At 43.3% G+C, this 21,228-nt stretch overlaps 12 pseudogenes; all 12 read left to right on the top strand.

Annotated features, from left to right (window-relative positions):
- The first annotated feature begins 985 nt into the window (after positions 1–985).
- LOC130287217 (U2 spliceosomal RNA) lies at positions 986–1,249 on the top strand (annotated as a pseudogene).
- A 1,480-nt stretch (positions 1,250–2,729) lies between these two features.
- LOC130287216 (U2 spliceosomal RNA) lies at positions 2,730–2,993 on the top strand (annotated as a pseudogene).
- A 1,479-nt stretch (positions 2,994–4,472) lies between these two features.
- Positions 4,473–4,736, top strand: LOC130287215 (U2 spliceosomal RNA; annotated as a pseudogene).
- Positions 4,737–6,195: 1,459 nt separating this feature from the next.
- Positions 6,196–6,459, top strand: LOC130287214 (U2 spliceosomal RNA; annotated as a pseudogene).
- A 1,469-nt stretch (positions 6,460–7,928) lies between these two features.
- On the top strand, positions 7,929–8,193 carry LOC130288102 (U2 spliceosomal RNA; annotated as a pseudogene).
- Positions 8,194–9,672: 1,479 nt separating this feature from the next.
- LOC130288101 (U2 spliceosomal RNA) lies at positions 9,673–9,937 on the top strand (annotated as a pseudogene).
- A 1,489-nt stretch (positions 9,938–11,426) lies between these two features.
- Positions 11,427–11,690, top strand: LOC130287213 (U2 spliceosomal RNA; annotated as a pseudogene).
- A 1,478-nt stretch (positions 11,691–13,168) lies between these two features.
- On the top strand, positions 13,169–13,432 carry LOC130289735 (U2 spliceosomal RNA; annotated as a pseudogene).
- A 1,473-nt stretch (positions 13,433–14,905) lies between these two features.
- Positions 14,906–15,169, top strand: LOC130287212 (U2 spliceosomal RNA; annotated as a pseudogene).
- A 1,490-nt stretch (positions 15,170–16,659) lies between these two features.
- LOC130287211 (U2 spliceosomal RNA) lies at positions 16,660–16,923 on the top strand (annotated as a pseudogene).
- A 1,471-nt stretch (positions 16,924–18,394) lies between these two features.
- LOC130287209 (U2 spliceosomal RNA) lies at positions 18,395–18,658 on the top strand (annotated as a pseudogene).
- Positions 18,659–20,143: 1,485 nt separating this feature from the next.
- LOC130287208 (U2 spliceosomal RNA) lies at positions 20,144–20,407 on the top strand (annotated as a pseudogene).
- The last annotated feature ends 821 nt before the right edge of the window (positions 20,408–21,228 follow it).

Genomic DNA, 21,228 nt, shown 5'->3' with positions numbered 1-21,228 from the left:
CTGAAGAAGAAGAAGAAGAAGAAGAAGAAGAAGAAGACGGAAAAAAATATATATAAAAAGAAAAAGAGAGAGAGAGAGACTGACTTAGTGAGCGAGTGAGTGAGAGAGTGAGAGTGAGTGAGAGTGAATGAGTGAGTGAGTGATTGAGTGAGTGAGTGAGTGAGTGAGAACAAATGAGTTAAAGCAAGTGAGTGAGAGAGATCGAATGAATGAAAGTCTGAATGACAGAAAGAAAAAAGGATGAAGAAAGAAGCATGAAGAAAAAAAAATGTATATGGAGTTGCTGACATGAGTGCAATCTACAAAGCCGTTGAGGCTGATCCTCATGGGAGGATTATTGCACCAGGACCCTTAGCACTTTTAAAATGCCATTCAATGCCACGGGCTAGATGTAAACTGCAGATGACCATGTTGTGGTAGTTACCATGGATACCCAAGTGATGTGTGAGCTAACACATAGGCCCAACAGATTCCAATAAGGCCAGAATCACCAGCGGCACCACCATCGATTGTCAGGTCACCCGGATTCAGCAAATACCAGAGTCCAAAATGATGCAGGTTTATACTGTTAATTTTCAGTTTATCGTTACAGTTGGTGTTATTCCATGTCGGAAGGGACGCAGCTACAGCCAGTGGGGTAACTAGAGACAGGCAGGCAGCTATGTGCAACAAAGGTAGGCGTGTTGTTTTCATATGCAGATCTGAAATATTGTCTTATATGCAAGAGGAGGAGTGATGGGGGTTCAGGCAAAAGCCAGGCTATGGATTGCATTGCTAAATGCTCCATCAGAGTGCAATGGTCGCCTGTCCTTTTTTTAAGTGATGATGTGGGTTTAGCCTGTGCTGTATGTATGTATGGGTGGCTGACTGCCACCCACCCAGAAAGTGTATGGGAGGCTGGTTGGCTGCCAGCCTTCCTTCCATTCCTATGAGTAATGTGAGTGCTCATGAAGGGGACATGGTTGGGTCCAACCCTTTCCCGGTTATCCCCTCTAGGCCTTTTGGCTTAGATCAAGTGTAAAAAAAGAAAGGATCTTGCGACAGATCGCATCCTGAGGCACGTTTTTTTTTGTGTGAATACTTGCACTTGGGTGACTTGTGAGCACATACTGATACATACGTTCCCTATCTGGGGACCATAAATTAAATGGATTTTTGAGAAAGGGAGCTGATTTGGAAGCTTGCTTCTGTCGCCCTATGCATTGACCCGATGTGGCAGTATCTTCGGGTAGTGAACAGTGCACCACCCCATTCCAGTGTTAAACAAGAAAGATTCTCATTTAATCCTCCGTGGGTGAGAATTTGAGTTTGAGAATTGGAGACCAAAATGATGAGTTGCACTGACTGGTTTATGAACGTCTATTCATTTAGCGTTTTAATGACCATGTTTGCACACTGATTGGTGTAAAAAAATAAAATAAAACTAAATAATAATAATCTAGCACACCTGTGCAGGTTTGACATGACATGACAGGTAGCTGTCTTGTGGGTGGTGCTGAATCCTGTTAAATGACATGAGGGTCTCATGCCTATACACAAGGGTGTGTCATTGCTGTTGCTTGACCATGCATTGGTTTCTGTGGTCAGTGAATGATAAAAACAAAATTTACCATCCATTGATGGATGGGAAATCCGCCATGAGGCATTTGTTTTTAGAAACTGCTGCTCACAACCAATGTTGCAATGGAGTGTCTCCATCTGCTGGTGGTATTGGAAAGGCATTAGTGCTATGACAGGGTCTGAAGAAGAAGAAGAAGAAGAAGAAGAAGAAGACGGAAAAAAATATATATAAAAAGAAAAAGAGAGAGAGAGAGAGAGAGAGACTGACTTAGTGAGCGAGTGAGTGAGAGAGTGAGAGTGAGTGAGAGTGAATGAGTGAGTGAGTGATTGAGTGAGTGAGTGAGTGAGTGAGAACAAATGAGTTAAAGCAAGTGAGTGAGAGAGATCGAATGAATGAAAGTCTGAATGACAGAAAGAAAAAAGGATGAAGAAAGAAGCATGAAGAAAAAAAAATGTATATGGAGTTGCTGACATGAGTGCAATCTACAAAGCCGTTGAGGCTGATCCTCATGGGAGGATTATTGCACCAGGACCCTTAGCACTTTTAAAATGCCATTCAATGCCACGGGCTAGATGTAAACTGCAGATGACCATGTTGTGGTAGTTACCATGGATACCCAAGTGATGTGTGAGCTAACACATAGGCCCAACAGATTCCAAGAAGGCCAGAATCACCAGCGGCACCACCATCGATTGTCAGGTCACCCGGATTCAGCAAATACCAGAGTCCAAAATGATGCAGGTTTATACTGTTAATTTTCAGTTTATCGTTACAGTTGGTGTTATTCCATGTCGGAAGGGACGCAGCTACAGCCAGTGGGGTAACTAGAGACAGGCAGGCAGCTATGTGCAACAAAGGTAGGCGTGTTGTTTTCATATGCAGATCTGAAATATTGTCTTATATGCAAGAGGAGGAGTGATGGGGGTTCAGGCAAAAGCCAGGCTATGGATTGCATTGCTAAATGCTCCATCAGAGTGCAATGGTCGCCTGTCCTTTTTTTAAGTGATGATGTGGGTTTAGCCTGTGCTGTATGTATGTATGGGTGGCTGACTGCCACCCACCCAGAAAGTGTATGGGAGGCTGGTTGGCTGCCAGCCTTCCTTCCATTCCTATGAGTAATGTGAGTGCTCATGAAGGGGACATGGTTGGGTCCACCCCTTTCCCGGTTATCCCCTCTAGGCCTTTTGGCTTAGATCAAGTGTAAAAAAAGAAAGGATCTTGCGACAGATCGCATCCTGAGGCACGTTTTTTTTTGTGTGAATACTTGCACTTGGGTGACTTGTGAGCACATACTGATACATACGTTCCCTATCTGGGGACCATAAATTAAATGGATTTTTGAGAAAGGGAGCTGATTTGGAAGCTTGCTTCTGTCGCCCTATGCATTGACCCGATGTGGCAGTATCTTCGGGTAGTGAACAGTGCACCACCCCATTCCAGTGTTAAACAAGAAAGATTCTCATTTAATCCTCCGTGGGTGAGAATTTGAGTTTGAGAATTGGAGACCAAAATGATGAGTTGCACTGACTGGTTTATGAACGTCTATTCATTTAGCGTTTTAATGACCATGTTTGCACACTGATTGGTGTAAAAAAATAAAATAAAACTAAATAATAATAATAATCTAGCACACCTGTGCAGGTTTGACATGACATGACAGGTAGCTGTCTTGTGGGTGGTGCTGAATCCTGTTAAATGACATGAGGGTCTCATGCCTATACACAAGGGTGTGTCATTGCTGTTGCTTGACCATGCATTGGTTTCTGTGGTCAGTGAATGATAAAAACAAAATTTACCATCCATTGATGGATGGGAAATCCGCCATGAGGCATTTGTTTTTAGAAACTGCTGCTCACAACCAATGTTGCAATGGAGTGTCTCCATCTGCTGGTGGTATTGGAAAGGCATTAGTGCTATGACAGGGTCTGAAGAAGAAGAAGAAGAAGAAGAAGAAGAAGACGGAAAAAAATATATATAAAAAGAAAAAGAGAGAGAGAGAGACTGACTTAGTGAGCGAGTGAGTGAGAGAGTGAGAGTGAGTGAGAGTGAATGAGTGAGTGAGTGATTGAGTGAGTGAGTGAGTGAGTGAGTGAGAACAAATGAGTTAAAGCAAGTGAGTGAGAGAGATCGAATGAATGAAAGTCTGAATGACAGAAAGAAAAAAGGATGAAGAAAGAAGCATGAAGAAAAAAAAATGTATATGGAGTTGCTGACATGAGTGCAATCTACAAAGCCGTTGAGGCTGATCCTCATGGGAGGATTATTGCACCAGGACCCTTAGCACTTTTAAAATGCCATTCAATGCCACGGGCTAGATGTAAACTGCAGATGACCATGTTGTGGTAGTTACCATGGATACCCAAGTGATGTGTGAGCTAACACATAGGCCCAACAGATTCCAAGAAGGCCAGAATCACCAGCGGCACCACCATCGATTGTCAGGTCACCCGGATTCAGCAAATACCAGAGTCCAAAATGATGCAGGTTTATACTGTTAATTTTCAGTTTATCGTTACAGTTGGTGTTATTCCATGTCGGAAGGGACGCAGCTACAGCCAGTGGGGTAACTAGAGACAGGCAGGCAGCTATGTGCAACAAAGGTAGGCGTGTTGTTTTCATATGCAGATCTGAAATATTGTCTTATATGCAAGAGGAGGAGTGATGGGGGTTCAGGCAAAAGCCAGGCTATGGATTGCATTGCTAAATGCTCCATCAGAGTGCAATGGTCGCCTGTCCTTTTTTTAAGTGATGATGTGGGTTTAGCCTGTGCTGTATGTATGTATGGGTGGCTGACTGCCACCCACCCAGAAAGTGTATGGGAGGCTGGTTGGCTGCCAGCCTTCCTTCCATTCCTATGAGTAATGTGAGTGCTCATGAAGGGGACATGGTTGGGTCCACCCCTTTCCCGGTTATCCCCTCTAGGCCTTTTGGCTTAGATCAAGTGTAAAAAAAGAAAGGATCTTGCGACAGATCGCATCCTGAGGCACGTTTTTTTTTGTGTGAATACTTGCACTTGGGTGACTTGTGAGCACATACTGATACATACGTTCCCTATCTGGGGACCATAAATTAAATGGATTTTTGAGAAAGGGAGCTGATTTGGAAGCTTGCTTCTGTCGCCCTATGCATTGACCCGATGTGGCAGTATCTTCGGGTAGTGAACAGTGCACCACCCCATTCCAGTGTTAATCAAGAAAGATTCTCATTTAATCCTCCGTGGGTGAGAATTTGAGTTTGAGAATTGGAGACCAAAATGATGAGTTGCACTGACTGGTTTATGAACGTCTATTCATTTAGCGTTTTAATGACCATGTTTGCACACTGATTGGTGTAAAAAAATAAAATAAAACTAAATAATAATAATCTAGCACACCTGTGCAGGTTTGACATGACATGACAGGTAGCTGTCTTGTGGGTGGTGCTGAATCCTGTTAAATGACATGAGGGTCTCATGCCTATACACAAGGGTGTGTCATTGCTGTTGCTTGACCATGCATTGGTTTCTGTGGTCAGTGAATGATAAAAACAAAATTTACCATCCATTGATGGATGGGAAATCCGCCATGAGGCATTTGTTTTTAGAAACTGCTGCTCACAACCAATGTTGCAATGGAGTGTCTCCATCTGCTGGTGGTATTGGAAAGGCATTAGTGCTATGACAGGGTCTGAAGAAGAAGAAGAAGAAGAAGACGGAAAAAAATATATATAAAAAGAAAAAGAGAGAGAGAGAGAGAGACTGACTTAGTGAGCGAGTGAGTGAGAGAGTGAGAGTGAGTGAGAGTGAATGAGTGAGTGATTGAGTGAGTGAGTGAGTGAGAACAAATGAGTTAAAGCAAGTGAGTGAGAGAGATCGAATGAATGAAAGTCTGAATGACAGAAAGAAAAAAGGATGAAGAAAGAAGCATGAAGAAAAAAAAATGTATATGGAGTTGCTGACATGAGTGCAATCTACAAAGCCGTTGAGGCTGATCCTCATGGGAGGATTATTGCACCAGGACCCTTAGCACTTTTAAAATGCCATTCAATGCCACGGGCTAGATGTAAACTGCAGATGACCATGTTGTGGTAGTTACCATGGATACCCAAGTGATGTGTGAGCTAACACATAGGCCCAACAGATTCCAAGAAGGCCAGAATCACCAGCGGCACCACCATCGATTGTCAGGTCACCCGGATTCAGCAAATACCAGAGTCCAAAATGATGCAGGTTTATACTGTTAATTTTCAGTTTATCGTTACAGTTGGTGTTATTCCATGTCGGAAGGGACGCAGCTACAGCCAGTGGGGTAACTAGAGACAGGCAGGCAGCTATGTGCAACAAAGGTAGGCGTGTTGTTTTCATATGCAGATCTGAAATATTGTCTTATATGCAAGAGGAGGAGTGATGGGGGTTCAGGCAAAAGCCAGGCTATGGATTGCATTGCTAAATGCTCCATCAGAGTGCAATGGTCGCCTGTCCTTTTTTTAAGTGATGATGTGGGTTTAGCCTGTGCTGTATGTATGTATGGGTGGCTGACTGCCACCCACCCAGAAAGTGTATGGGAGGCTGGTTGGCTGCCAGCCTTCCTTCCATTCCTATGAGTAATGTGAGTGCTCATGAAGGGGACATGGTTGGGTCCACCCCTTTCCCGGTTATCCCCTCTAGGCCTTTTGGCTTAGATCAAGTGTAAAAAAAGAAAGGATCTTGCGACAGATCGCATCCTGAGGCACGTTTTTTTTTGTGTGAATACTTGCACTTGGGTGACTTGTGAGCACATACTGATACATACGTTCCCTATCTGGGGACCATAAATTAAATGGATTTTTGAGAAAGGGAGCTGATTTGGAAGCTTGCTTCTGTCGCCCTATGCATTGACCCGATGTGGCAGTATCTTCGGGTAGTGAACAGTGCACCACCCCATTCCAGTGTTAATCAAGAAAGATTCTCATTTAATCCTCCGTGGGTGAGAATTTGAGTTTGAGAATTGGAGACCAAAATGATGAGTTGCACTGACTGGTTTATGAACGTCTATTCATTTAGCGTTTTAATGACCATGTTTGCACACTGATTGGTGTAAAAAAATAAAATAAAACTAAATAATAATAATCTAGCACACCTGTGCAGGTTTGACATGACATGACAGGTAGCTGTCTTGTGGGTGGTGCTGAATCCTGTTAAATGACATGAGGGTCTCATGCCTATACACAAGGGTGTGTCATTGCTGTTGCTTGACCATGCATTGGTTTCTGTGGTCAGTGAATGATAAAAACAAAATTTACCATCCATTGATGGATGGGAAATCCGCCATGAGGCATTTGTTTTTAGAAACTGCTGCTCACAACCAATGTTGCAATGGAGTGTCTCCATCTGCTGGTGGTATTGGAAAGGCATTAGTGCTATGACAGGGTCTGAAGAAGAAGAAGAAGAAGAAGAAGAAGACGGAAAAAAATATATATAAAAAGAAAAAGAGAGAGAGAGAGAGAGACTGACTTAGTGAGCGAGTGAGTGAGAGAGTGAGAGTGAGTGAGAGTGAATGAGTGAGTGATTGAGTGAGTGAGTGAGTGAGTGAGAACAAATGAGTTAAAGCAAGTGAGTGAGAGAGATCGAATGAATGAAAGTCTGAATGACAGAAAGAAAAAAGGATGAAGAAAGAAGCATGAAGAAAAAAAAATGTATATGGAGTTGCTGACATGAGTGCAATCTACAAAGCCGTTGAGGCTGATCCTCATGGGAGGATTATTGCACCAGGACCCTTAGCACTTTTAAAATGCCATTCAATGCCACGGGCTAGATGTAAACTGCAGATGACCATGTTGTGGTAGTTACCATGGATACCCAAGTGATGTGTGAGCTAACACATAGGCCCAACAGATTCCAAGAAGGCCAGAATCACCAGCGGCACCACCATCGATTGTCAGGTCACCCGGATTCAGCAAATACCAGAGTCCAAAATGATGCAGGTTTATACTGTTAATTTTCAGTTTATCGTTACAGTTGGTGTTATTCCATGTCGGAAGGGACGCAGCTACAGCCAGTGGGGTAACTAGAGACAGGCAGGCAGCTATGTGCAACAAAGGTAGGCGTGTTGTTTTCATATGCAGATCTGAAATATTGTCTTATATGCAAGAGGAGGAGTGATGGGGGTTCAGGCAAAAGCCAGGCTATGGATTGCATTGCTAAATGCTCCATCAGAGTGCAATGGTCGCCTGTCCTTTTTTTAAGTGATGATGTGGGTTTAGCCTGTGCTGTATGTATGTATGGGTGGCTGACTGCCACCCACCCAGAAAGTGTATGGGAGGCTGGTTGGCTGCCAGCCTTCCTTCCATTCCTATGAGTAATGTGAGTGCTCATGAAGGGGACATGGTTGGGTCCACCCCTTTCCCGGTTATCCCCTCTAGGCCTTTTGGCTTAGATCAAGTGTAAAAAAAGAAAGGATCTTGCGACAGATCGCATCCTGAGGCACGTTTTTTTTTTGTGTGAATACTTGCACTTGGGTGACTTGTGAGCACATACTGATACATACGTTCCCTATCTGGGGACCATAAATTAAATGGATTTTTGAGAAAGGGAGCTGATTTGGAAGCTTGCTTCTGTCGCCCTATGCATTGACCCGATGTGGCAGTATCTTCGGGTAGTGAACAGTGCACCACCCCATTCCAGTGTTAAACAAGAAAGATTCTCATTTAATCCTCCGTGGGTGAGAATTTGAGTTTGAGAATTGGAGACCAAAATGATGAGTTGCACTGACTGGTTTATGAACGTCTATTCATTTAGCGTTTTAATGACCATGTTTGCACACTGATTGGTGTAAAAAAATAAAATAAAACTAAATAATAATAATCTAGCACACCTGTGCAGGTTTGACATGACATGACAGGTAGCTGTCTTGTGGGTGGTGCTGAATCCTGTTAAATGACATGAGGGTCTCATGCCTATACACAAGGGTGTGTCATTGCTGTTGCTTGACCATGCATTGGTTTCTGTGGTCAGTGAATGATAAAAACAAAATTTACCATCCATTGATGGATGGGAAATCCGCCATGAGGCATTTGTTTTTAGAAACTGCTGCTCACAACCAATGTTGCAATGGAGTGTCTCCATCTGCTGGTGGTATTGGAAAGGCATTAGTGCTATGACAGGGTCTGAAGAAGAAGAAGAAGAAGAAGAAGAAGAAGAAGACGGAAAAAAATATATATAAAAAGAAAAAGAGAGAGAGAGAGAGAGACTGACTTAGTGAGCGAGTGAGTGAGAGAGTGAGAGTGAGTGAGAGTGAATGAGTGAGTGAGTGATTGAGTGAGTGAGTGAGTGAGTGAGAACAAATGAGTTAAAGCAAGTGAGTGAGAGAGATCGAATGAATGAAAGTCTGAATGACAGAAAGAAAAAAGGATGAAGAAAGAAGCATGAAGAAAAAAAAATGTATATGGAGTTGCTGACATGAGTGCAATCTACAAAGCCGTTGAGGCTGATCCTCATGGGAGGATTATTGCACCAGGACCCTTAGCACTTTTAAAATGCCATTCAATGCCACGGGCTAGATGTAAACTGCAGATGACCATGTTGTGGTAGTTACCATGGATACCCAAGTGATGTGTGAGCTAACACATAGGCCCAACAGATTCCAAGAAGGCCAGAATCACCAGCGGCACCACCATCGATTGTCAGGTCACCCGGATTCAGCAAATACCAGAGTCCAAAATGATGCAGGTTTATACTGTTAATTTTCAGTTTATCGTTACAGTTGGTGTTATTCCATGTCGGAAGGGACGCAGCTACAGCCAGTGGGGTAACTAGAGACAGGCAGGCAGCTATGTGCAACAAAGGTAGGCGTGTTGTTTTCATATGCAGATCTGAAATATTGTCTTATATGCAAGAGGAGGAGTGATGGGGGTTCAGGCAAAAGCCAGGCTATGGATTGCATTGCTAAATGCTCCATCAGAGTGCAATGGTCGCCTGTCCTTTTTTTAAGTGATGATGTGGGTTTAGCCTGTGCTGTATGTATGTATGGGTGGCTGACTGCCACCCACCCAGAAAGTGTATGGGAGGCTGGTTGGCTGCCAGCCTTCCTTCCATTCCTATGAGTAATGTGAGTGCTCATGAAGGGGACATGGTTGGGTCCACCCCTTTCCCGGTTATCCCCTCTAGGCCTTTTGGCTTAGATCAAGTGTAAAAAAAGAAAGGATCTTGCGACAGATCGCATCCTGAGGCACGTTTTTTTTTTGTGTGAATACTTGCACTTGGGTGACTTGTGAGCACATACTGATACATACGTTCCCTATCTGGGGACCATAAATTAAATGGATTTTTGAGAAAGGGAGCTGATTTGGAAGCTTGCTTCTGTCGCCCTATGCATTGACCCGATGTGGCAGTATCTTCGGGTAGTGAACAGTGCACCACCCCATTCCAGTGTTAAACAAGAAAGATTCTCATTTAATCCTCCGTGGGTGAGAATTTGAGTTTGAGAATTGGAGACCAAAATGATGAGTTGCACTGACTGGTTTATGAACGTCTATTCATTTAGCGTTTTAATGACCATGTTTGCACACTGATTGGTGTAAAAAAATAAAATAAAACTAAATAATAATAATCTAGCACACCTGTGCAGGTTTGACATGACATGACAGGTAGCTGTCTTGTGGGTGGTGCTGAATCCTGTTAAATGACATGAGGGTCTCATGCCTATACACAAGGGTGTGTCATTGCTGTTGCTTGACCATGCATTGGTTTCTGTGGTCAGTGAATGATAAAAACAAAATTTACCATCCATTGATGGATGGGAAATCCGCCATGAGGCATTTGTTTTTAGAAACTGCTGCTCACAACCAATGTTGCAATGGAGTGTCTCCATCTGCTGGTGGTATTGGAAAGGCATTAGTGCTATGACAGGGTCTGAAGAAGAAGAAGAAGAAGAAGAAGAAGAAGAAGAAGAAGACGGAAAAAAATATATATAAAAAGAAAAAGAGAGAGAGAGAGAGAGACTGACTTAGTGAGCGAGTGAGTGAGAGAGTGAGAGTGAGTGAGAGTGAATGAGTGAGTGAGTGATTGAGTGAGTGAGTGAGTGAGTGAGTGAGAACAAATGAGTTAAAGCAAGTGAGTGAGAGAGATCGAATGAATGAAAGTCTGAATGACAGAAAGAAAAAAGGATGAAGAAAGAAGCATGAAGAAAAAAAAATGTATATGGAGTTGCTGACATGAGTGCAATCTACAAAGCCGTTGAGGCTGATCCTCATGGGAGGATTATTGCACCAGGACCCTTAGCACTTTTAAAATGCCATTCAATGCCACGGGCTAGATGTAAACTGCAGATGACCATGTTGTGGTAGTTACCATGGATACCCAAGTGATGTGTGAGCTAACACATAGGCCCAACAGATTCCAAGAAGGCCAGAATCACCAGCGGCACCACCATCGATTGTCAGGTCACCCGGATTCAGCAAATACCAGAGTCCAAAATGATGCAGGTTTATACTGTTAATTTTCAGTTTATCGTTACAGTTGGTGTTATTCCATGTCGGAAGGGACGCAGCTACAGCCAGTGGGGTAACTAGAGACAGGCAGGCAGCTATGTGCAACAAAGGTAGGCGTGTTGTTTTCATATGCAGATCTGAAATATTGTCTTATATGCAAGAGGAGGAGTGATGGGGGTTCAGGCAAAAGCCAGGCTATGGATTGCATTGCTAAATGCTCCATCAGAGTGCAATGGTCGCCTGTCCTTTTTTTAAGTGATGATGTGGGTTTAGCCTGTGCTGTATGTATGTATGGGTGGCTGACTGCCACCCACCCAGAAAGTGTATGGGAGGCTGGTTGGCTGCCAGCCTTCCTTCCATTCCTATGAGTAATGTGAGTGCTCATGAAGGGGACATGGTTGGGTCCACCCCTTTCCCGGTTATCCCCTCTAGGCCTTTTGGCTTAGATCAAGTGTAAAAAAAGAAAGGATCTTGCGACAGATCGCATCCTGAGGCACGTTTTTTTTTGTGTGAATACTTGCACTTGGGTGACTTGTGAGCACATACTGATACATACGTTCCCTATCTGGGGACCATAAATTAAATGGATTTTTGAGAAAGGGAGCTGATTTGGAAGCTTGCTTCTGTCGCCCTATGCATTGACCCGATGTGGCAGTATCTTCGGGTAGTGAACAGTGCACCACCCCATTCCAGTGTTAAACAAGAAAGATTCTCATTTAATCCTCCGTGGGTGAGAATTTGAGTTTGAGAATTGGAGACCAAAATGATGAGTTGCACTGACTGGTTTATGAACGTCTATTCATTTAGCGTTTTAATGACCATGTTTGCACACTGATTGGTGTAAAAAAATAAAATAAAACTAAATAATAATAATCTAGCACACCTGTGCAGGTTTGACATGACATGACAGGTAGCTGTCTTGTGGGTGGTGCTGAATCCTGTTAAATGACATGAGGGTCTCATGCCTATACACAAGGGTGTGTCATTGCTGTTGCTTGACCATGCATTGGTTTCTGTGGTCAGTGAATGATAAAAACAAAATTTACCATCCATTGATGGATGGGAAATCCGCCATGAGGCATTTGTTTTTAGAAACTGCTGCTCACAACCAATGTTGCAATGGAGTGTCTCCATCTGCTGGTGGTATTGGAAAGGCATTAGTGCTATGACAGGGTCTGAAGAAGAAGAAGAAGAAGAAGAAGACGGAAAAAAATATATATAAAAAGAAAAAGAGAGAGAGAGAGAGAGACTGACTTAGTGAGCGAGTGAGTGAGAGAGTGAGAGTGAGTGAGAGTGAATGAGTGAGTGAGTGATTGAGTGAGTGAGTGAGTGAGTGAGTGAGTGAGAACAAATGAGTTAAAGCAAGTGAGTGAGAGAGATCGAATGAATGAAAGTCTGAATGACAGAAAGAAAAAAGGATGAAGAAAGAAGCATGAAGAAAAAAAAATGTATATGGAGTTGCTGACATGAGTGCAATCTACAAAGCCGTTGAGGCTGATCCTCATGGGAGGATTAGTGCACCAGGACCCTTAGCACTTTTAAAATGCCATTCAATGCCACGGGCTAGATGTAAACTGCAGATGACCATGTTGTGGTAGTTACCATGGATACCCAAGTGATGTGTGAGCTAACACATAGGCCCAACAGATTCCAAGAAGGCCAGAATCACCAGCGGCACCACCATCGATTGTCAGGTCACCCGGATTCAGCAAATACCAGAGTCCAAAATGATGCAGGTTTATACTGTTAATTTTCAGTTTATCGTTACAGTTGGTGTTATTCCATGTCGGAAGGGACGCAGCTACAGCCAGTGGGGTAACTAGAGACAGGCAGGCAGCTATGTGCAACAAAGGTAGGCGTGTTGTTTTCATATGCAGATCTGAAATATTGTCTTATATGCAAGAGGAGGAGTGATGGGGGTTCAGGCAAAAGCCAGGCTATGGATTGCATTGCTAAATGCTCCATCAGAGTGCAATGGTCGCCTGTCCTTTTTTTAAGTGATGATGTGGGTTTAGCCTGTGCTGTATGTATGTATGGGTGGCTGACTGCCACCCACCCAGAAAGTGTATGGGAGGCTGGTTGGCTGCCAGCCTTCCTTCCATTCCTATGAGTAATGTGAGTGCTCATGAAGGGGACATGGTTGGGTCCACCCCTTTCCCGGTTATCCCCTTTAGGCCTTTTGGCTTAGATCAAGTGTAAAAAAAGAAAGGATCTTGCGACAGATCGCATCCTGAGGCACGTTTTTTTTTGTGTGAATACTTGCACTTGGGTGACTTGTGAGCACATACTGATACATACGTTCCCTATCTGGGGACCATAAATTAAATGGATTTTTGAGAAAGGGAGCTGATTTGGAAGCTTGCTTCTGTCGCCCTATGCATTGACCCGATGTGGCAGTATCTTCGGGTAGTGAACAGTGCACCACCCCATTCCAGTGTTAAACAAGAAAGATTCTCATTTAATCCTCCGTGGGTGAGAATTTGAGTTTGAGAATTGGAGACCAAAATGATGAGTTGCACTGACTGGTTTATGAACGTCTATTCATTTAGCGTTTTAATGACCATGTTTGCACACTGATTGGTGTAAAAAAATAAAATAAAACTAAATAATAATAATCTAGCACACCTGTGCAGGTTTGACATGACATGACAGGTAGCTGTCTTGTGGGTGGTGCTGAATCCTGTTAAATGACATGAGGGTCTCATGCCTATACACAAGGGTGTGTCATTGCTGTTGCTTGACCATGCATTGGTTTCTGTGGTCAGTGAATGATAAAAACAAAATTTACCATCCATTGATGGATGGGAAATCCGCCATGAGGCATTTGTTTTTAGAAACTGCTGCTCACAACCAATGTTGCAATGGAGTGTCTCCATCTGCTGGTGGTATTGGAAAGGCATTAGTGCTATGACAGGGTCTGAAGAAGAAGAAGAAGAAGAAGAAGAAGACGGAAAAAAATATATATAAAAAGAAAAAGAGAGAGAGAGAGAGAGACTGACTTAGTGAGCGAGTGAGTGAGAGAGTGAAAGTGAGTGAGAGTGAATGAGTGAGTGAGTGATTGAGTGAGTGAGTGAGTGAGTGAGAACAAATGAGTTAAAGCAAGTGAGTGAGAGAGATCGAATGAATGAAAGTCTGAATGACAGAAAGAAAAAAGGATGAAGAAAGAAGCATGAAGAAAAAAAAATGTATATGGAGTTGCTGACATGAGTGCAATCTACAAAGCCGTTGAGGCTGATCCTCATGGGAGGATTATTGCACCAGGACCCTTAGCACTTTTAAAATGCCATTCAATGCCACGGGCTAGATGTAAACTGCAGATGACCATGTTGTGGTAGTTACCATGGATACCCAAGTGATGTGTGAGCTAACACATAGGCCCAACAGATTCCAAGAAGGCCAGAATCACCAGCGGCACCACCATCGATTGTCAGGTCACCCGGATTCAGCAAATACCAGAGTCCAAAATGATGCAGGTTTATACTGTTAATTTTCAGTTTATCGTTACAGTTGGTGTTATTCCATGTCGGAAGGGACGCAGCTACAGCCAGTGGGGTAACTAGAGACAGGCAGGCAGCTATGTGCAACAAAGGTAGGCGTGTTGTTTTCATATGCAGATCTGAAATATTGTCTTATATGCAAGAGGAGGAGTGATGGGGGTTCAGGCAAAAGCCAGGCTATGGATTGCATTGCTAAATGCTCCATCAGAGTGCAATGGTCGCCTGTCCTTTTTTTAAGTGATGATGTGGGTTTAGCCTGTGCTGTATGTATGTATGGGTGGCTGACTGCCACCCACCCAGAAAGTGTATGGGAGGCTGGTTGGCTGCCAGCCTTCCTTCCATTCCTATGAGTAATGTGAGTGCTCATGAAGGGGACATGGTTGGGTCCACCCCTTTCCCGGTTATCCCCTCTAGGCCTTTTGGCTTAGATCAAGTGTAAAAAAAGAAAGGATCTTGCGACAGATCGCATCCTGAGGCACGTTTTTTTTTGTGTGAATACTTGCACTTGGGTGACTTGTGAGCACATACTGATACATACGTTCCCTATCTGGGGACCATAAATTAAATGGATTTTTGAGAAAGGGAGCTGATTTGGAAGCTTGCTTCTGTCGCCCTATGCATTGACCCGATGTGGCAGTATCTTCGGGTAGTGAACAGTGCACCACCCCATTCCAGTGTTAAACAAGAAAGATTCTCATTTAATCCTCCGTGGGTGAGAATTTGAGTTTGAGAATTGGAGACCAAAATGATGAGTTGCACTGACTGGTTTATGAACGTCTATTCATTTAGCGTTTTAATGACCATGTTTGCACACTGATTGGTGTAAAAAAAATAAAATAAAACTAAATAATAATAATCTAGCACACCTGTGCAGGTTTGACATGACATGACAGGTAGCTGTCTTGTGGGTGGTGCTGAATCCTGTTAAATGACATGAGGGTCTCATGCCTATACACAAGGGTGTGTCATTGCTGTTGCTTGACCATGCATTGGTTTCTGTGGTCAGTGAATGATAAAAACAAAATTTACCATCCATTGATGGATGGGAAATCCGCCATGAGGCATTTGTTTTTAGAAACTGCTGCTCACAACCAATGTTGCAATGGAGTGTCTCCATCTGCTGGTGGTATTGGAAAGGCATTAGTGCTATGACAGGGTCTGAAGAAGAAGAAGAAGAAGAAGAAGAAGAAGAAGAAGAAGACGGAAAAAAATATATATAAAAAGAAAAAGAGAGAGAGAGAGAGAGACTGACTTAGTGAGCGAGTGAGTGAGAGAGTGAGAGTGAGTGAGAGTGAATGAGTGAGTGAGTGATTGAGTGAGTGAGTGAGTGAGTGAGTGAGAACAAATGAGTTAAAGCAAGTGAGTGAGAGAGATCGAATGAATGAAAGTCTGAATGACAGAAAGAAAAAAGGATGAAGAAAGAAGCATGAAGAAAAAAAAATGTATATGGAGTTGCTGACATGAGTGCAATCTACAAAGCCGTTGAGGCTGATCCTCATGGGAGGATTATTGCACCAGGACCCTTAGCACTTTTAAAATGCCATTCAATGCCACGGGCTAGATGTAAACTGCAGATGACCATGTTGTGGTAGTTACCATGGATACCCAAGTGATGTGTGAGCTAACACATAGGCCCAACAGATTCCAAGAAGGCCAGAATCACCAGCGGCACCACCATCGATTGTCAGGTCACCCGGATTCAGCAAATACCAGAGTCCAAAATGATGCAGGTTTATACTGTTAATTTTCAGTTTATCGTTACAGTTGGTGTTATTCCATGTCGGAAGGGACGCAGCTACAGCCAGTGGGGTAACTAGAGACAGGCAGGCAGCTATGTGCAACAAAGGTAGGCGTGTTGTTTTCATATGCAGATCTGAAATATTGTCTTATATGCAAGAGGAGGAGTGATGGGGGTTCAGGCAAAAGCCAGGCTATGGATTGCATTGCTAAATGCTCCATCAGAGTGCAATGGTCGCCTGTCCTTTTTTTAAGTGATGATGTGGGTTTAGCCTGTGCTGTATGTATGTATGGGTGGCTGACTGCCACCCACCCAGAAAGTGTATGGGAGGCTGGTTGGCTGCCAGCCTTCCTTCCATTCCTATGAGTAATGTGAGTGCTCATGAAGGGGACATGGTTGGGTCCACCCCTTTCCCGGTTATCCCCTCTAGGCCTTTTGGCTTAGATCAAGTGTAAAAAAAGAAAGGATCTTGCGACAGATCGCATCCTGAGGCACGTTTTTTTTTGTGTGAATACTTGCACTTGGGTGACTTGTGAGCACATACTGATACATACGTTCCCTATCTGGGGACCATAAATTAAATGGATTTTTGAGAAAGGGAGCTGATTTGGAAGCTTGCTTCTGTCGCCCTATGCATTGACCCGATGTGGCAGTATCTTCGGGTAGTGAACAGTGCACCACCCCATTCCAGTGTTAAACAAGAAAGATTCTCATTTAATCCTCCGTGGGTGAGAATTTGAGTTTGAGAATTGGAGACCAAAATGATGAGTTGCACTGACTGGTTTATGAACGTCTATTCATTTAGCGTTTTAATGACCATGTTTGCACACTGATTGGTGTAAAAAAATAAAATAAAACTAAATAATAATAATCTAGCACACCTGTGCAGGTTTGACATGACATGACAGGTAGCTGTCTTGTGGGTGGTGCTGAATCCTGTTAAATGACATGAGGGTCTCATGCCTATACACAAGGGTGTGTCATTGCTGTTGCTTGACCATGCATTGGTTTCTGTGGTCAGTGAATGATAAAAACAAAATTTACCATCCATTGATGGATGGGAAATCCGCCATGAGGCATTTGTTTTTAGAAACTGCTGCTCACAACCAATGTTGCAATGGAGTGTCTCCATCTGCTGGTGGTATTGGAAAGGCATTAGTGCTATGACAGGGTCTGAAGAAGAAGAAGAAGAAGAAGAAGAAGACGGAAAAAAATATATATAAAAAGAAAAAGAGAGAGAGAGAGAGACTGACTTAGTGAGCGAGTGAGTGAGAGAGTGAGAGTGAGTGAGAGTGAATGAGTGAGTGAGTGATTGAGTGAGTGAGTGAGTGAGTGAGAACAAATGAGTTAAAGCAAGTGAGTGAGAGAGATCGAATGAATGAAAGTCTGAATGACAGAAAGAAAAAAGGATGAAGAAAGAAGCATGAAGAAAAAAAAATGTATATGGAGTTGCTGACATGAGTGCAATCTACAAAGCCGTTGAGGCTGATCCTCATGGGAGGATTATTGCACCAGGACCCTTAGCACTTTTAAAATGCCATTCAATGCCACGGTCTAGATGTAAACTGCAGATGACCATGTTGTGGTAGTTACCATGGATACCCAAGTGATGTGTGAGCTAACACATAGGCCCAACAGATTCCAAGAAGGCCAGAATCACCAGCGGCACCACCATCGATTGTCAGGTCACCCGGATTCAGCAAATACCAGAGTCCAAAATGATGCAGGTTTATACTGTTAATTTTCAGTTTATCGTTACAGTTGGTGTTATTCCATGTCGGAAGGGACGCAGCTACAGCCAGTGGGGCAACTAGAGACAGGCAGGCAGCTATGTGCAACAAAGGTAGGCGTGTTGTTTTCATATGCAGATCTGAAATATTGTCTTATATGCAAGAGGAGGAGTGATGGGGGTTCAGGCAAAAGCCAGGCTATGGATTGCATTGCTAAATGCTCCATCAGAGTGCAATGGTCGCCTGTCCTTTTTTTAAGTGATGATGTGGGTTTAGCCTGTGCTGTATGTATGTATGGGTGGCTGACTGCCACCCACCCAGAAAGTGTATGGGAGGCTGGTTGGCTGCCAGCCTTCCTTCCATTCCTATGAGTAATGTGAGTGCTCATGAAGGGGACATGGTTGGGTCCACCCCTTTCCCGGTTATCCCCTCTAGGCCTTTTGGCTTAGATCAAGTGTAAAAAAAGAAAGGATCTTGCGACAGATCGCATCCTGAGGCACGTTTTTTTTTGTGTGAATACTTGCACTTGGGTGACTTGTGAGCACATACTGATACATACGTTCCCTATCTGGGGACCATAAATTAAATGGATTTTTGAGAAAGGGAGCTGATTTGGAAGCTTGCTTCTGTCGCCCTATGCATTGACCCGATGTGGCAGTATCTTCGGGTAGTGAACAGTGCACCACCCCATTCCAGTGTTAAACAAGAAAGATTCTCATTTAATCCTCCGTGGGTGAGAATTTGAGTTTGAGAATTGGAGACCAAAATGATGAGTTGCACTGACTGGTTTATGAACGTCTATTCATTTAGCGTTTTAATGACCATGTTTGCACACTGATTGGTGTAAAAAAATAAAATAAAACTAAATAATAATAATCTAGCACACCTGTGCAGGTTTGACATGACATGACAGGTAGCTGTCTTGTGGGTGGTGCTGAATCCTGTTAAATGACATGAGGGTCTCATGCCTATACACAAGGGTGTGTCATTGCTGTTGCTTGACCATGCATTGGTTTCTGTGGTCAGTGAATGATAAAAACAAAATTTAACATCCATTGATGGATGGGAAATCCGCCATGAGGCATTTGTTTTTAGAAACTGCTGCTCACAACCAATGTTGCAATGGAGTGTCTCCATCTGCTGGTGGTATTGGAAAGGCATTAGTGCTATGACAGGGTCTGAAGAAGAAGAAGAAGAAGAAGAAGAAGAAGAAGAAGAAGACGGAAAAAAATATATATAAAAAGAAAAAGAGAGAGAGAGAGAGAGACTGACTTAGTGAGCGAGTGAGTGAGAGAGTGAGAGTGAGTGAGAGTGAATGAGTGAGTGAGTGATTGAGTGAGTGAGTGAGTGAGTGAGAACAAATGAGTTAAAGCAAGTGAGTGAGAGAGATCGAATGAATGAAAGTCTGAATGACAGAAAGAAAAAAGGATGAAGAAAGAAGCATGAAGAAAAAAAAATGTATATGGAGTTGCTGACATGAGTGCAATCTACAAAGCCGTTGAGGCTGATCCTCATGGGAGGATTATTGCACCAGGACCCTTAGCACTTTTAAAATGCCATTCAATGCCACGGGCTAGATGTAAACTGCAGATGACCATGTTGTGGTAGTTACCATGGATACCCAAGTGATGTGTGAGCTAACACATAGGCCCAACAGATTCCAAGAAGGCCAGAATCACCAGCGGCACCACCATCGATTGTCAGGTCACCCGGATTCAGCAAATACCAGAGTCCAAAATGATGCAGGTTTATACTGTTAATTTTCAGTTTATCGTTACAGTTGGTGTTATTCCATGTCGGAAGGGACGCAGCTACAGCCAGTGGGGTAACTAGAGACAGGCAGGCAGCTATGTGCAACAAAGGTAGGCGTGTTGTTTTCATATGCAGATCTGAAATATTGTCTTATATGCAAGAGGAGGAGTGATGGGGGTTCAGGCAAAAGCCAGGCTATGGATTGCATTGCTAAATGCTCCATCAGAGTGCAATGGTCGCCTGTCCTTTTTTTAAGTGATGATGTGGGTTTAGCCTGTGCTGTATGTATGTATGGGTGGCTGACTGCCACCCACCCAGAAAGTGTATGGGAGGCTGGTTGGCTGCCAGCCTTCCTTCCATTCCTATGAGTAATGTGAGTGCTCATGAAGGGGACATGGTTGGGTCCACCCCTTTCCCGGTTATCCCCTCTAGGCCTTTTGGCTTAGATCAAGTGTAAAAAAAGAAAGGATCTTGCGACAGATCGCATCCTGAGGCACGTTTTTTTTTGTGTGAATACTTGCACTTGGGTGACTTGTGAGCACATACTGATACATACGTTCCCTATCTGGGGACCATAAATTAAATGGATTTTTGAGAAAGGGAGCTGATTTGGAAGCTTGCTTCTGTCGCCCTATGCATTGACCCGATGTGGCAGTATCTTCGGGTAGTGAACAGTGCACCACCCCATTCCAGTGTTAAACAAGAAAGATTCTCATTTAATCCTCCGTGGGTGAGAATTTGAGTTTGAGAATTGGAGACCAAAATGATGAGTTGCACTGACTGGTTTATGAACGTCTATTCATTTAGCGTTTTAATGACCATGTTTGCACACTGATTGGTGTAAAAAAATAAAATAAAACTAAATAATAATAATCTAGCACACCTGTGCAGGTTTGACATGACATGACAGGTAGCTGTCTTGTGGGTGGTGCTGAATCCTGTTAAATGACATGAGGGTCTCATGCCTATACACAAGGGTGTGTCATTGCTGTTGCTTGACCATGCATTGGTTTCTGTGGTCAGTGAATGATAAAAACAAAATTTACCATCCATTGATGGATGGGAAATCCGCCATGAGGCATTTGTTTTTAGAAACTGCTGCTCACAACCAATGTTGCAATGGAGTGTCTCCATCTGCTGGTGGTATTGGAAAGGCATTAGTGCTATGACAGGCTCTGAAGAAGAAGAAGAAGAAGACGGAAAAAAATATATATAAAAAGAAAAAGAGAGAGAGAGAGAGAGAGAGACTGACTTAGTGAGCGAGTGAGTGAGAGAGTGAGAGTGAGTGAGAGTGAATGAGTGAGTGAGTGATTGAGTGAGTGAGTGAGTGAGAACAAATGAGTTAAAGCAAGTGAGTGAGAGAGATCGAATGAATGAAAGTCTGAATGACAGAAAGAAAAAAGGATGAAGAAAGAAGCATGAAGAAAAAAAAATGTATATGGAGTTGCTGACATGAGTGCAATCTACAAAGCCGTTGAGGCTGATCCTCATGGGAGGATTATTGCA

This window comes from Hyla sarda, chromosome 8, assembly GCF_029499605.1.
Source record: "Hyla sarda isolate aHylSar1 chromosome 8, aHylSar1.hap1, whole genome shotgun sequence".
In the NCBI taxonomy this organism is placed as follows: Eukaryota; Metazoa; Chordata; class Amphibia; order Anura; family Hylidae; genus Hyla; species Hyla sarda.
Note: the sequence above shows the minus strand (reverse complement) of the source record. Positions and strands in the feature narration are given on the sequence as shown.